The sequence below is a fragment of the Agelaius tricolor genome, unplaced genomic scaffold, assembly GCF_023055355.1.
Source record: "Agelaius tricolor isolate 1412-34295 unplaced genomic scaffold, bAgeTri1.0.p SCAF_3, whole genome shotgun sequence".
Classification (NCBI taxonomy): Eukaryota; Metazoa; Chordata; class Aves; order Passeriformes; family Icteridae; genus Agelaius; species Agelaius tricolor.
In genome coordinates, this window is record NW_027269263.1 from 57981500 (window position 1) to 57996192 (window position 14693).

Sequence of the window (14693 nt, forward strand, 5' to 3'; positions counted from 1 at the left end):
CCCTCCTTATTTAAAATCAGAACTGACTGCGTAAGAAAATAAACTTAGATGTAGTTTTGGATCCATAAACCATCTTCTTCCTCAATCTAACCTCATTCCTCAGTATCCCCATTTGATCACAAGACAAAAATTGAATTTATGCCTGAAGAACATAGCTGGCTGAAGGAATCTGGATGAACAGCACAATTCATCTGTGATGATCATGATACTTTCTCCTTGGGTTTCCCCGAAAACCAGATAAATAAAATGATACTAAAGTTAGATCTGTATGCTCTTTACCCAGCCACCCTACAGCTTTACTGGTGTATAATCCCAATCTTATAGAATAGGAAATAGCTTGTAGAGGAAATTTCCCCCTGGTGTTCTTTTTTTAAAAATTTATATTTTTTAACTCTAACTTAAAGAGTATAATTTAAAGAGTATAATTAATGAAACAGGGATCAACCACAAAGGTCCACTTCAGAGGAAAGGGAAGGAGAATATTAATTCTAATAAGAGACTTTTATCAAAGGGAGTTTTCATTAGTTAATGGTAATTCTCTAATACCATTTCTGTGAAAAGCAGCTGCATTTCCAGAATGTATTGATGGGTAAAATAACTGAATAAATCAGATCTCAGATGTAATTTCTATTCAGGTTTTAGACAAAATACCTAGTGACCATCTAACATTTAGCAGGATCATCTAATATTTAGCAAGCACTAAATATTAGATGTCCCTCCTAACATGGAGCCTGAAGTAATTTATCCTGTTATAGGCAGGCTTTTGCTTTTCATACCATCAAAAAGTTTTTGATCTATCAGGCAACTGACAGTTCTAGATTAAGTTGCTCTACTTCTCAGTGATGTTCTCTTTGGTAAGTTTTTTAAAAAGCTGCTTTAGGACTCATAGGATAGAGGAAACAAATTACAAATCCATTCTAATTAAAAAAAATATTTCCATCTACTCAGAAGTTAGTAATTCAGAAATAATTGCTGTAGTTTGAAAATAAAATTATTTTGCAAGAGAAAGCAAAAAAAACCCCTTGTTTTTGGACTCTCCAAAACAATTTTTTTTCTGAAGAATATTCTGAAAGTTGTGTATTCTGCCATACAAAGAGACCTCAAATTGGACACATGGCAAATACCCATGGATTAATTCTCCTAATCTGGTAAAGTTTATTTACTGCTGAGGCAAATAGAAAAAACCCAAACCAGTGTGCAAGTAGCTATCACATATTAATGAATAAAAAATGGGTAGCTCTGTAGAAACACACGTAATGAATTTTATTCCTCCCTTTCCTAGTAGAAGAAAGTTAGAAATGTAACTCAGTTGCAATTCTACACCAGTAATCTGCAAGAAATTAATTCAAATTTAGTGACAAAAGTATATATGTTGATACACTGCAATTCTTTATCTTTCAGACAAAAGAGGGAAGCAAAAAAAAAAAAGCTTTTGAGTACTTCAGAAATAATATTCACTCTCTAGAGACTAGGCCTGATCCTCCACCTGCAAAATTTGAGGCATTAATTTATTTCCTAATTTTTTTTTTTTTTAATTTGCAACATTATTTTCAATACACAAAATGATTATTTTCTTATTTATTATATTGCCTTCTAAACCACTGTTATTTCTTTTTTATTTCTTTGATGTCCATGTTTTTTGACAAATATAAATTTCATAGCTTTACGTTGCAAAAGAGAAAGTGATAGAAATATATTTCAGTTTGGGTCTCTTTTGTTCTGACTTCATAATTATAATAATGTATATTATTTTTGTCTTTGTCACCTCAAATTGTAGAACTGGTGCAGTAGTACTTTTCTTTTCTGTAAAACTCTCTGAAATCCCTAGAATTTCTGTGTGATTTTTGTTTTATCATTACTAACTCACAATTAAATAGCCACAGAAATGATCCTCAGTTCAGAAGAAAAAACAGCTTCAGTTCTTAGTTCCTGAAATCAAGCCTTTAATCTGCAAGGTAAAGGATAAACCAAGCAGGTGAAGAAATTACTTTCTATTTTGTGGCAGTATAGCAGGTTTTGATTTGGTGTTTTCTTCCCACATAAGCTTGAACCCAGCTTGGCCAAAGATTTTATCTAGAACTGCCTAGATTTCTTCTTATAACAGCTCCAAAGGCTTGATTATACATATAACCAAACAAAAACCCAAACCACTGAGCTTTATCATAATAGAACTAAACCACATATGTTTTCAAATAGGGAAGATGTAAAATCATTGACTGGAGAACATAGAAACCAAAGAAACTTTGGAACAGCTTGCCCTGCTCACGATGTCCCTACATTAGAGGTCCTTCTTTCCAGTGAAATCAATGACTCCCTAAAAGCTCTGTATAGTCCCTGCTAGTCCCCAGATCTTCATCCCATTCCATCTCAGTGCTTTGCTCTCTCAGCAGTTTACTGGATTGGGCTGTAATCTCCAGCTTTCTGCCCTGACCCTTCTTCCACTTGCTCAGAAGCCACAGCCACTGGAAATGTCTCTCCACCAGGAGCTCAGGATGGAGGGGCAGAAGGACCCTCACTGCAGAAGGACCTGCCTAGCTCAGGCACTTCTCAGAGGAACAAAGACAGCCTACACACTTGGAAAAAACCAAAGAGATCTCTCCATCAGACTGCTGTTGTCTATTTGGCACAGAAGATGGCTGCAGCTGTTTCGGGTAAATATTTACTCCTGTTTACCACAAAAGCAGTTTTATAGCTAATAGAGTCTGATACCCAGAGAGCTGTAGGTCACCTGTGCCTCCTACCTGCTGAAAAGCATCCCCAGACAACACAGCTCCTACCAGTACTCTTTATGTGATCCAAAACATCTTTTCTGAATGTCTAACTCTTCACTAGCTGGTTTCTATCCTTTCAGCTCTGTTTTAGACTGCTTTTCCCAAGCAAAGTCCCGTTCTTTAATTTTTACAAGCTTTTAATGAACAACTCCTTGCAAGATTCCTCACAGGAAGTAAATCCTGAAATTACATGCCTAGTTGTCTCCACAGGAAATGAGATCTATTATTCGAGTTAGGTAATAAGGAAATATCTTTCCATCTTCCTTGTACATGGACAACTGAATCAGCCATTACTTTTGCTAATGAAGAACTGCATGGAAAATCCTATAGAAATCCTATATTTCAGGTCAAAAAAACCCCCCAAACTTTAGTAAAAGACATCTACAGGATGCTTTGCACAGTATATGGAAGTGTCACATAGTAACTTTGAAGCAAATAGGAAAAAAATGGAAAAATAGGATGGAAGGAGAAATATGAAGAAGCAGAGAAAGAATCTGGAACAGTACCTCACTGATTTTCTTAACATTAAAAATAAGTGCAATAAAATAGTTTAGCAATGGAATCTTACTAAGAAAAATATAAACAAAACATTTAGTTTTAAGAAGTTTTGCTGAATCTGCCTTTTTTCATTGTGATGTTGTGCTCAGGTGATTATACATAATGATTCAAAAGCACTTTTACAAGTTTGGGTTGCATTCCTTATTCTCTTTCAAGAATTAATTTGCAATGACTGGATAAAAACACTACCTGTTTGCTGATACTTAGTTTATTAAGCATTCCACATTGCTCTCTATCAGTAATGTCTTATCTACTCAATGACATGGACCAAACTCCCTGCCAGCTGCAAAGTTTACCAGTATTGATTTTATGTTTTCTACAGGACTTTCAAAGAAAGTGCATTTAGTCAGAAGCTAAGAACTTTTCCTAGAGACAGTTCATTAAAAATAAATTCTGTCACTGATTTCCTACTTATAATTAGGTTGAAAGATTGATAAGTGAAGCAATCTTCCAATCCAATGTAAGCCATACTAATTTTACTTGTTTCCATTTTTAAGGAGTTGTTGCATGTAAAGACTTACAAAATTCCATTATGTAAAACCAATTAAATTTTACAATAAAACTTTAAGTACTAATAAATATATTAATATATATTTAATACAAAATATTTTATGTACTCTACATTTCTAAATTCACTTTTATAAAGAAATCCAGACTGTTTTCTATAGTAGCATGAATGGGATTCCAGATTTAGCCTTACTTCAGGAGATAGCTTTCAGCTTTTGTGAGAATGCAGGGGGTTTTAATAACTTTGATTATTACCTATGCTCGCCTCTGCTGTGTGGGCAGGACTCATCCCATGCACCCTTGTTCATCTGGCTTGTCAGATGAACTTGTCAGTTAACCTAAGGGTCTCATCCAGACTTCTCTCCAATCTGTGAAGCATAATGGGCAAAACCAGAGAACAAGCTGCCTAGACAGTGACTGAATAAAATGATTTAACTCATCTTCCACCACTGCCTGTTTTCCACCACTGGCTGTAGGGGTAAATATTTTGACTCATGTAGACTAGTAATCTAACTGTTTTACAGTTAAGTTGAGATTCATCTGGCCAAAAGTGAGTAGAAATTTAAATTTGAAATGTTGGTAGGTGAGTTTTAAAAACTTTAATAATCAGCAATGAAGAATAGGTTCTTTTAGAATACTATTGATTTCTGCTACTTTAGATGTTTACAGAAGCTGCATGGCACCATAGAGATGCCTGTTTCCCTCACCACAAAGAATCCCTGTTGCTGCCCAGTGCAGATGAGGAAGGATTCACTGTAGCTGCCTACACAGGATCCCTGATAACAAGTGTTGAGGAGAATGTGGGAATATGTGTTGCATGGCAAGACTGGGAAGACAGGCTGAAGGATGTTGCATGTAAAAGATTTTCAGCTTATCTGCCTTTAGGGACATGTGAAAAAATATAGAATCAATTCATCACTGTGAGATGAATGGTTAAAAAAGACCCTATTGACTGAAGCTGTATTTAGATGGTTCTTCTTCTAGTACAACACATCCTAATGTGATACTATTGAGATAAAGAACTTGATAAAGTTAAAAGTCTGATATGCAATGAACAAATTACAAGAGAAACCTCTTGCTTATTCAAGATTAACTTTAGTAGAAATAATCATTCCAGTTGGTGGTCATGTAGTGAATATTAGCTATGTCAGACTCTCCAAATGTTTCTATTTTTTAGAGCCAACCCCACAAGCCACTGAGATCTCTCAAAGATGCTACAAAAAAGTAAATAAACACTGCATTATTTTTCAATTACAGTGGGAGAATAATTTGTTGTTTATTTAATCTCAAGGAACACATCTGGCAAGCTGAAATCAAAAAGCATGTCACCATCCTTCCTGCTTGCATTGATTTTTAAATAACTCTCATATACAAAGAAATATATATTCAGTATGGTGTAATGAGGAGACAAGATTAAAAAGCTTCTCTTTCTCTCTGAGAAGTACTGTGGGAGAAGTTTAAAATTATCCAGATGATTATTTGTTCAATCAGAGACCCTTTCTTTTAGCACCCTTGGCCTAAATATGAGAAGTATGGAGAACCATGGAATAGTCTAAGTTTTTTATATTGGAAGGGACAGTTGGAGTTCAGTTAGGTCAACCTCTTGCTCAAAGCAAGGCTAAGTTCAAAGGCTGGGCTGACATTCAAGAATGGCAACTTCTCTGAACTGCCAAACAAGGGAAAATGGAGTCAGAATGACAAGCAGTAAACATGCAGACTGAGGAAGGACTGGGTAAAACATGGAAACAGCTAGTGAGGAATGGCAGAAACTGGATGGAGATGACCATCTTTGATTCTGCCAAATTTTTTGGCTCTCACTGGCCACAGATCAAAGCCCTGTGGACTTTTCCCAGAATTCTCTCTGGGCTGCTCTAGGGCCTTCCATCAATGTAATCTTCTTCCATTTTGGCTAAACAACTGAGTCATCTGCCAGAATCTTTCTATTTTCACTAAGTCCTTCCTCATATTTATTCCAGAGAACACGAGATGTTAAACTGTGCGAGGTTTAAGATCGATGCAGAAGAGACCCTCTGTCTTGTGCTACACTACCCCACTAGGATCATGTTTACAGTTCCTCAACTGGTCATTCTTTTCTTCCCCTTAAGGAACAGGTTAAGGTGTCTTTTGCTGTACTTCAGAGATATCATTGTGTTTAAATTGCAGTAGAGAGGCACTGCTTGGCCCCAGATGCCTAAAATAATCAAATTTATTGAGAACAAGTTAAAATATGGAAGTTATGCAGGGGTTGTAAGAAAAATATATTGGCTTTATATTGATGAGTGAATTTAGTGAAACTATTATAATATAGAAAATACTGCAGTATTCCCATAATTAGCAAACCTTTTCTATGATGTCAAATAATCCCTGAAGTATTGCCTAATCATTTTTAAAAATTCTTTAAGAAAATGGCCTTATTATTAACATTATTACTACTACTATTACTGTCGTCATCATCATTTATCAAATAAAAAAATTATCCGGTTTTCTCCTATGAAAAAAACCTCATTATAGAAATGGAAATTAATTGATAGAATGGATGTAAAATGTAAAAATATTCTCATTCAAATATTTTGTATCTATGCTTGTATTCATGCCTAGAGAGTATTTTTCTAATTATCTGAGAATTTTTAGAAGTGCTCGATCTAGAACACATGAAATGCAATTAAAAATGCTTAAATTATAGAAAAAATATTCTAATAAGTCCATTAACTATAATTTGTATCAATGTGAAATACACATTAAAAAGAAGGTGACCCTGGGAACTTGTAAAGAAAGCTTGGCTTCGTTTAATTTATGGTATTAAAAGGTTACAAAGAAATAAAAGTCAATATTTCTCTCATTTACCAAACAGGAACACTGCACAGTATGTTTCTTCTGTGCTGAAATACTGTTCCAACTTATGAAAAATTTGGCTTTGGAAAGCAATTTATTTCCTTTAGAAATCTGTTTGGACATACTTGGGAGACAACTTTCAGAATTTGTGCCTGGCAGCTTTGGCTTCCATGTAGTTTTTCAAAATTGTAAACTGAAGGTGACACAACAAAAGGGTATGAATCCTGGTGCTGGTTTTGATTGAGTACGAATTATGAGTCAGCCAAAGGTTTCCTGAGAAGTCAGTGTTGTATTTATTGTATGTTATAATCTCGGTTTATAAAAAAATTAAAAAAAAAATGTTGAGCATGGATCATAGAGGGCAAGAGTAGCCATTGTTAAAGCCTTCCTTCCCTTTTTAAGAATGTAAATGAAAACTGCTCAAAGAGTTGTACAGGGATTAATACGTCATTTAGAAGACTAATTTAGTTTCTGCATTTTTACTGGATATGCAACCATAGGGGCCAAGAGAGTTTTGTGGCTTAGGAAGTGCCTGAAAAGCACACCTTCCCATCTCCCCAGTGCTGTGTCTCAAGTCTGTAGCACAATAGATAATGTAGTCACTTGTTTCATAGTGTATTAGCTTACTTTATTACTATAAAATATTGCACTATTTTACAAATCACCACATCACAACATCTACACAATGTACTTTGACAACAGATTTGGAAGCCCAACAAATGCTGTTTAATAGGACATTACATTATACTGAACCAACAAAAACATTGTTCAACACATTTAGACTAAACTTTAGACATGCCTCAGTACACAAGCACAGGTTGTATGGTACTTTTTTAGAGTCCAGCTCTGTAGTTCTCCGTCCTTAGGCTGAGATCTCCCAAATCTCCTCTGAAGAAGGTGAGATTCACTTACAAACTAGACTAGGGGTGACTGGGGAAAAACCCCATGTTTCTTCATCCCTCAGCATTGCAGTAGGCTCTCCCATGTACCATGCTTGGGAGGTATTTGGCTTCAAAAGATGTCATCTTTCACTGAGATGCACAGTCCAAGATAATACCATTATGTTTTCTCATAATACTGCTTGCAAGTGCAGAGGAGAAACTTCTCTGGCCTGGCCAGATTCCAAGGTAGGCAAGCCAAAAAGTCATTTTTCTCAAACAAACTGTTCTTCAATTTGTGTAAATTCATTAAATGAAACCAGTTTGCAGTCCTGCCAGTGGAGCTCTTGGGTTCTAGAGTGAGTGGGCTGTAGCTAGCAGACAGTAACATGCCCTGTACTCCTCAAGAGCAATTGCCTGTCCTCAAGGCAGAGTTCCTGCAGCTCTGCACAGATCCTGTGTGCACAGTAAGTCTCTTTGTAGTCCTAATAACTCTAATGTCTGACTTCTCACTGTTTGTAGCCTCTTGGATATAAGAATTTAATGGCAGAATAGCCACTGGAGCAATGGTAGTTACCTCTTGTGGCATGCAATGATGACAATACATGCCTATACACTTGTGTTTCTTTTTGCTAAAAGGTTTTCTACAGGTACTTATTTCTCCAGTGTGCAAACCAATTCCTCCCAATGTCAGCAAGAGTTAGGCACACATATCCCTAGGAGAAATGTCCCCAAGTTTTAATAGAAGCACTGTTCAAATTTCACACAGACCATATAAGCCTTCATTAGAAAACAGTTTCACCAGTGATAAAAGCATTTTTGAAACAAAATGCTTTCTAAGAGTCATTAAAAACCTTCTGTGTAATATATGTAAAAAGGATTTACCTAATGCTTTGCAAAATTATCCACAAATGTACCACACAGTGCACAAACATTAATAAGAAAGAAGCAACAAAACCATAGCACTACCACTTTGAAATGCAATGCAATTAGTACTACTTCTAGTAATACAGTGTAACAGCTACTAACGACTATTAATGTCTATTTTTCCAGGAATCTCTATTCATTAACGATGTCTATGGTTTCTTTATCTTTTATTCAGAAATATGGAAGCACTGCACACTGTTTCACAGCTAATCAGAGCTACACAAGAAAAGATATGAAAGTTTCATTAGTGCAAATTTTAGGATAATTGGTCTCCTGCCCTAACTCCTCCTGTTAAAATTTGTCATTTCTTGTGTTAGTGAAAGGTTACAACTTCTCTCAGTTAAAAAGATTTAGACTAAATCCCTTCATAAACAAGGCTCTATATGTAACTTATTTTTGTTTACCTGCTATAACGTGTAATATTTATTGAAATTGATTTTATACCATATAATTGCAACAAGGTGGTTAAGAAGTATTTCAAGTGAATATAAAGTATAAAACAGTCTCAAGGTGTAGGGCAAAAAGGATTCAAATAATTGAAAGGTTGCTAGGAGAGTGTATATCTCACAGTTAAAAATATACTCTGCAAGGTGAGACATATCTTGTAAAAATGTGTCAGGGAAGCAGTGCTTCAGGAATTTTGATAATTTAACAGCAGGTTTTTTTTTTTTTTTTTCATGTACACGGTATTTTCTAATAATCTTTCAGAAATTTCATTTTTGGAATTAACAAAGCAAAGACAACTGTCCTTCTCACAAGGCTGTTAGGAAAATAATTTGCACATAATTCTGATTTCTATGTAGGGAAGGTAGGAAGGGACAAGTGTCCATGGCTGGGAAAAGGGCAACATTACCTCTAACAGAAAAGTCAGTGAAGTGGACAATATAGCATGACTCACAGTATTTTTGATCATTAAATGCTTTTGGCTTCACTAGCTAAAATAGCAACAAAAATGAGCACAAAAAAAGGGAAACAACTCAAAAGCCAGCATGAGAAGAATATGTTTACAGAGAAATCATGCTGAGGAAACTGTTGAGTTTATGATACCATAAAAACTCCTAATTTTGAGAAGGAAAGGCAAAAGGTCAGCTATGAACCTTTGTTTTCCATCATTTTTAAAGCAGATGGATCCAGGAACAACAGAGCACTTAGAGGGATGGCGAGACAAAATGGTGTGGCAAATTGGAAAGAGAAAATTGTAAGAGGAAGCTGTCAGCAGCATGTTCAACAGAAGGCATTAATGTCTTCAATTTCTAGGTATCAATGGATCATGTGGTTCACTTCAAATGGGTCAGTGGCTCACTGTTAGGTTCATGTGCACATTCCCTTTGTGTGATAAAATGTCCCTTAAGCTCACAAACAAGAAATACATGTGACATTTAAGAATACAGGAGGGCTAAAAATGCAGATATTGCCAAATATTCCTCTCAACATTAGACTGCTTTCAGCAAATAGGAGGAAATGGGTCAGGAGCAAATATACAGTTGAAGTAAGCATCTGGAGAGGAGAAAGTATATCAGGAAACAGGAGGAGATGTGAGACCTTGTCTGTCCCAAAATCTCCTCTCAGAAACAATGAAAAAAGCAGAACTTTGTGAACAAGACAAGTATGAATAGACTACTGTTAATTTAGAGTACCCATAGGATGCAAATAAACCAAGATTGGGTTCCTTTAGGAAGTGACTGGAAAGGAAAAAATTGCCATTGACTGAGGGATGTAAAACAGTAGAGACAATAGGATGATGGAAAAACTCTGTAAGTCCCAAATCAAAAACCTACATCATACTTCCAAGAATTGAATTTCTTTAAATCCTCACTGTTCACTAGAAAGTCCTGAACTGGGGATGAGCATGCCATGAGATACAGGGTCTCCAGTTTGCAACAGGTACTCTTAGTATTTTGTATGAAGAACTGCAGAATGAGAAGAAAAGGCACAGAGACCTCAGCAGTGGGCTGAGGTCATGGAACAAAGAGATCAGAATTTCCTGGGCCAGACTAGTGCTACCTCAGCTTGTGCAGCTTTCCCAAAAGGCAATAGCCTGGAGATAAAGAAGCATGAGCTTTCCTGACCAGAGGAACTGAAACACACAGCAATCCTGGCCAAAAAACCAACCCAAAACAAACAAACCAAAACCAAAACCAAAAAACAAAACCCAAAAAATCAGCAAACCTCTATGGGAGAAAGGCAAAATTGGAAAATTTGAAATAAGTCTATGGAAAGGGTACTGAGGATGGAGGGCTCCTTCCACTTTAGTCTGCTTATTTTGAGGGGTTAGTGTTTTTCACTAGAATGTTCAGAGACTTTTTTTTGTGAAATTTCTGCCTGTTTTTGAAATTGCTGATACTGCATGTGATGCACTGGTATCTGTTAGTGGTTTTAAAGAGCTACACACTTCAAGTAAGATGTATACAGTGTCTGAGAAAGATAATTTGCCTTCCTTTTATTCACACAATTGACAAGCATGTAGTCAAATTCTCCCTCCTCACCTTGGCTGTGCATTGCATGTGGCTGCCACTATTTCCCATGCTATGCCATGGTGACACTGGCTGCTGACAGTCTGGTCCCACACCAGGACTGGGCTAAGAATTAAACAGTGTCCACAGTGTGTCAGTTCTCTGGCTCAGTTTCATACCAAAATTCTCACTTTCTCACAGCCAGTTTGGATTATACCATTTTCTGATTCCATGATTATAAAATAGCCATCTGATGTAGGAATTTTGTCAGCCTCCCACTTTTTGCATTTAATGTTTCACTCTCAGCACCTGTTATGAGTTGCCATAACTGCATGAATCAGTCCTGGCTTGTCTGCAGGTTTCCTTAACAACAGAATTTCAGACACAGTCTTGATGGATCTAGATTTGAATCTATCAGTTCTTTTTTAGACAGGAACACTTCTGGAGCTGGGCTGCTGTCTATAGGTCCATATATTTCAAAGGTACTTTCCAAATGAGATGGCATATGTCAAATACTTGGATAGTTCAATTAGCAGAACATGCTAAACCTAGTTTTTGAAGTCCTCATTACTGAATATTGCAATACATAAATTTGCTACATACAACTTTAACCACTAAGTGCTGTTTTTCAGTAGCACAGGACTAATTCAGAATTTATGATCTACATTCAGAAAGACTGATTTTCAAGAGCTCTTCCACACTATTTCAGCAGACTATACTCAATGAAATCTACTGCAGAAGCTGAGGATAAAGTGTAAAGCCTGAAGCAAAGCTGGAAAGGAGTAAATCTCTTTGGGTGTTATTTTCTTTCTCTTATAAGAATTTTTTCCTTTTTTTTTTTTTTTGGTAACAATTTTCCACTAACTTTTCCATTAATTTTAGTTTGTGTTTTCCAGTGCAAACACCTCTGTCAGCTCATAGTAATCAATGGAAAAAATATGGCTGTTCAGCAAAAACAGATGTAAAGATACTGAACTATTATGGTGCATCTATTTAACACAGAACTTTTCCAATAAACAAGAAAAAGACAGTAAGAGCCCTAGCCAGTGCTAGAGAGATTCTTTCCTTTGATAGACAAGTATATTATTTCCATTACCATTTTGTTTTTTAACAAGCAGATACATTGCTAATTCTGCTTTAGAAATCTTAAATTTAGTTGACTGAGCTGTGGGACTTGATCCAGCCGGATTGTACCCCCTGAGAAGTCTCTGTTTGGTGACGGTGAGAGAGATTTTAGTGGCCTCTTCAAATCTGAGTACCGTTTTGAAACATGCAGACCTTTTCTCCTCCATACTCTGGCTGTTGACCTTTTAAGCTTGTAGGACAATGGTTTTTAAAATGCTGTAGCATGCATACTGTGTGCATCCAGTGTGCATCCAAGGGAGTATTTTTTCCAGTGTGAAATACTACTTCCTATAGTGAGAATAAATCTCAGTCAATTTCAATCTGTTTCTTGTCTGCAATGTAGATAAGATGGCTGGATGAGAGAGAAATTAAGTCACTTACAGAAATGGATTTGTGGCATACCTAATGGCACAATTAGGTGTCCAGTCAGGCCATATTCATATCAGAGACAGAAACATTACAAGGCAACACAAAAACCTATGCAAAACACAGCCTTCCTCCACAGGCAGGAACAGCCCTTTGGTCTTAAAAATGAGACATTAAAGACAGTATGCATAGGGTAATGATGGAAAAGGATGGCATAATTCAAGTGTCATTACACATCAAAGATTATAAACTAAAACTTGGATCCATGAGTAATGAGAAAGTATGCCATGCTTTACTGATGTCACTGACTAAATATTTGAGTCAAAAAAAGTTTCTCTAAATATTTGGTTTTGTATTTAGATTATCTCACATGACCAAATCTTATCACCTGTTTATTATTCATAACATGTTGGATAGACACATACACCTGAATCAGTCATCCCCCTACTCCCTTTATATTCAGTCAAGCAGCAAATGTAGTTTTGAGATATACTTAGATATACCTGACTTATTTGAAACATCTACAGTGGAATTACATTAATAACATTGTAGAAAAGTCCATTTCTGCACAGGACTATAAAAGGAGACATGATGACCAACACAGACATAATAACTGCATTCTAGGTGTGTAGTTAGTCACATAAATTCCCTTTTCCTATGAATAGATGAAAAAAAAAAAGAAACAAAACCCTGGTTTTCATCTTAAAACAGTTCTCATATTTGTGTTAAGATATGATTTAGCCATCTCTTAGGTAGAGTAGGTTTGAGTCATACATTTTTTTTTTCAGTTATTTTGAATCAAGCAAAAAAAGTGAACTTTTAAAAAATTTTGATTTTTTAGTCTCACAATCTTGAGTTATACTCATTATTTCTGATGTACAAAAATTTATGATAGTAAACTCACATTTGTTCTGTACCATCCCATCAAGTTTAATGACATTGCAGTATTTCCAAACATTTGTTTTAGTCTTGGTAATTGTTCTACCATGAACAAAACGCTCTCTCTTTCTCTACCTTGCTTTCTCTAAAGCATCCAACCACTTCCAGCCCCAGCAGCAGAGGGTTAAATGTTACTGCATTTGGACCTAGGATGCTGTGTCACTGAGGCAGGGGAACGAGCTGTGCCTCGGTGTTTGGCCTGAGACAGAGCAGATGGTGCAAATTCACAGTGCCTTTATTGAGCACTGAGCTCAGTGCAGCATCTCCTACCTGCCACAGCCATGTGCAGGAAACAACCACAGCTCAGTTAATGTACCAGAACTTGTTAAACTACCATGTTGATCAATGTTAAACTATCATGTTTTGATCGTGAATCAATGATCTACGAAGAAAATTCTCCTCAGAGAGAGCAATTATCCTCTAGGGCTTGAGTATGTTGCTGCTTCAATTTTTTTTGCTACTGTCCTACACTCCTTGCTGAAATATATATTTTGTTGTCTATTATTACTCAGGCTTGTTCAGCATGCTGGATTTCACACTCCACTTCTCTCTGAAGACTGGTGTTCTAAATTGTTTTCCTCTAGAGGGTGATTATCCTGTCTTTTTCAAAATAAAATTCCACCTTTTTGGGGTTACACTAACACTTCTAATTCTCCCAATGCTCTTTTTTGGCTATGAAATGCTTCCTAATTTGTCAACTTAATAAAAAAATATTGCTTACTCCATTGTTCAAGATTCTTAATGGTCATTAAGGAGAAACAGATTTAATACCAGTGAATACAACAATTAACTTTCTACAAGTCCATACACTATAGTGAGTCTAATTAAATTATCATCCTAATTTGGTTTCATTCCAAAGAAATATCAGATTCTGTCTCTTGTAAATAATTCTTTTATATATATATATATATATATATATATATACACCTGAAAAATACTTTATTGACTATGTGCCATTATTGATTATGTGACTGTAGATCTCCTATAATCACCTGAAGTTTGCTACTTCTGCAATTTGATATAATGATACTATATTCCTTATTCTAAGGATTTTTAGATATTTTAATGATAAACATTTGGCATATGCAAACACTAAAGCTTCACTTCCCAGTTTCTATTCTTCAGAAGGAAAGTAGTTAGTATTTTTGCATCTTTGTGCATAGAATCCTTTTCTTTTTTTTTTGAAGCACAGTACATTAAGTGTCATATGAATGTCTTTAGAGAAAAAAAAAATTTAAAAAATCCAATCATTATTTACTTCAGGTAATAATAATTAGGATGGATGCTCACCTCAAACCACCAAAGAAATTTTGTTTGGCTAAAATAATAAAAGCTAT

The 14693-nt window shown here is 35.7% G+C and overlaps 1 protein-coding gene across 15 annotated transcripts in view; it reads right to left on the reverse strand.

Moving 5' to 3' along the window:
* The window catches only part of MAGI2 (membrane associated guanylate kinase, WW and PDZ domain containing 2), a 702131-nt gene that overhangs the window by 103264 nt on the left and 584174 nt on the right, over nt 1-14693 (reverse strand). The window lies entirely within an intron of this gene.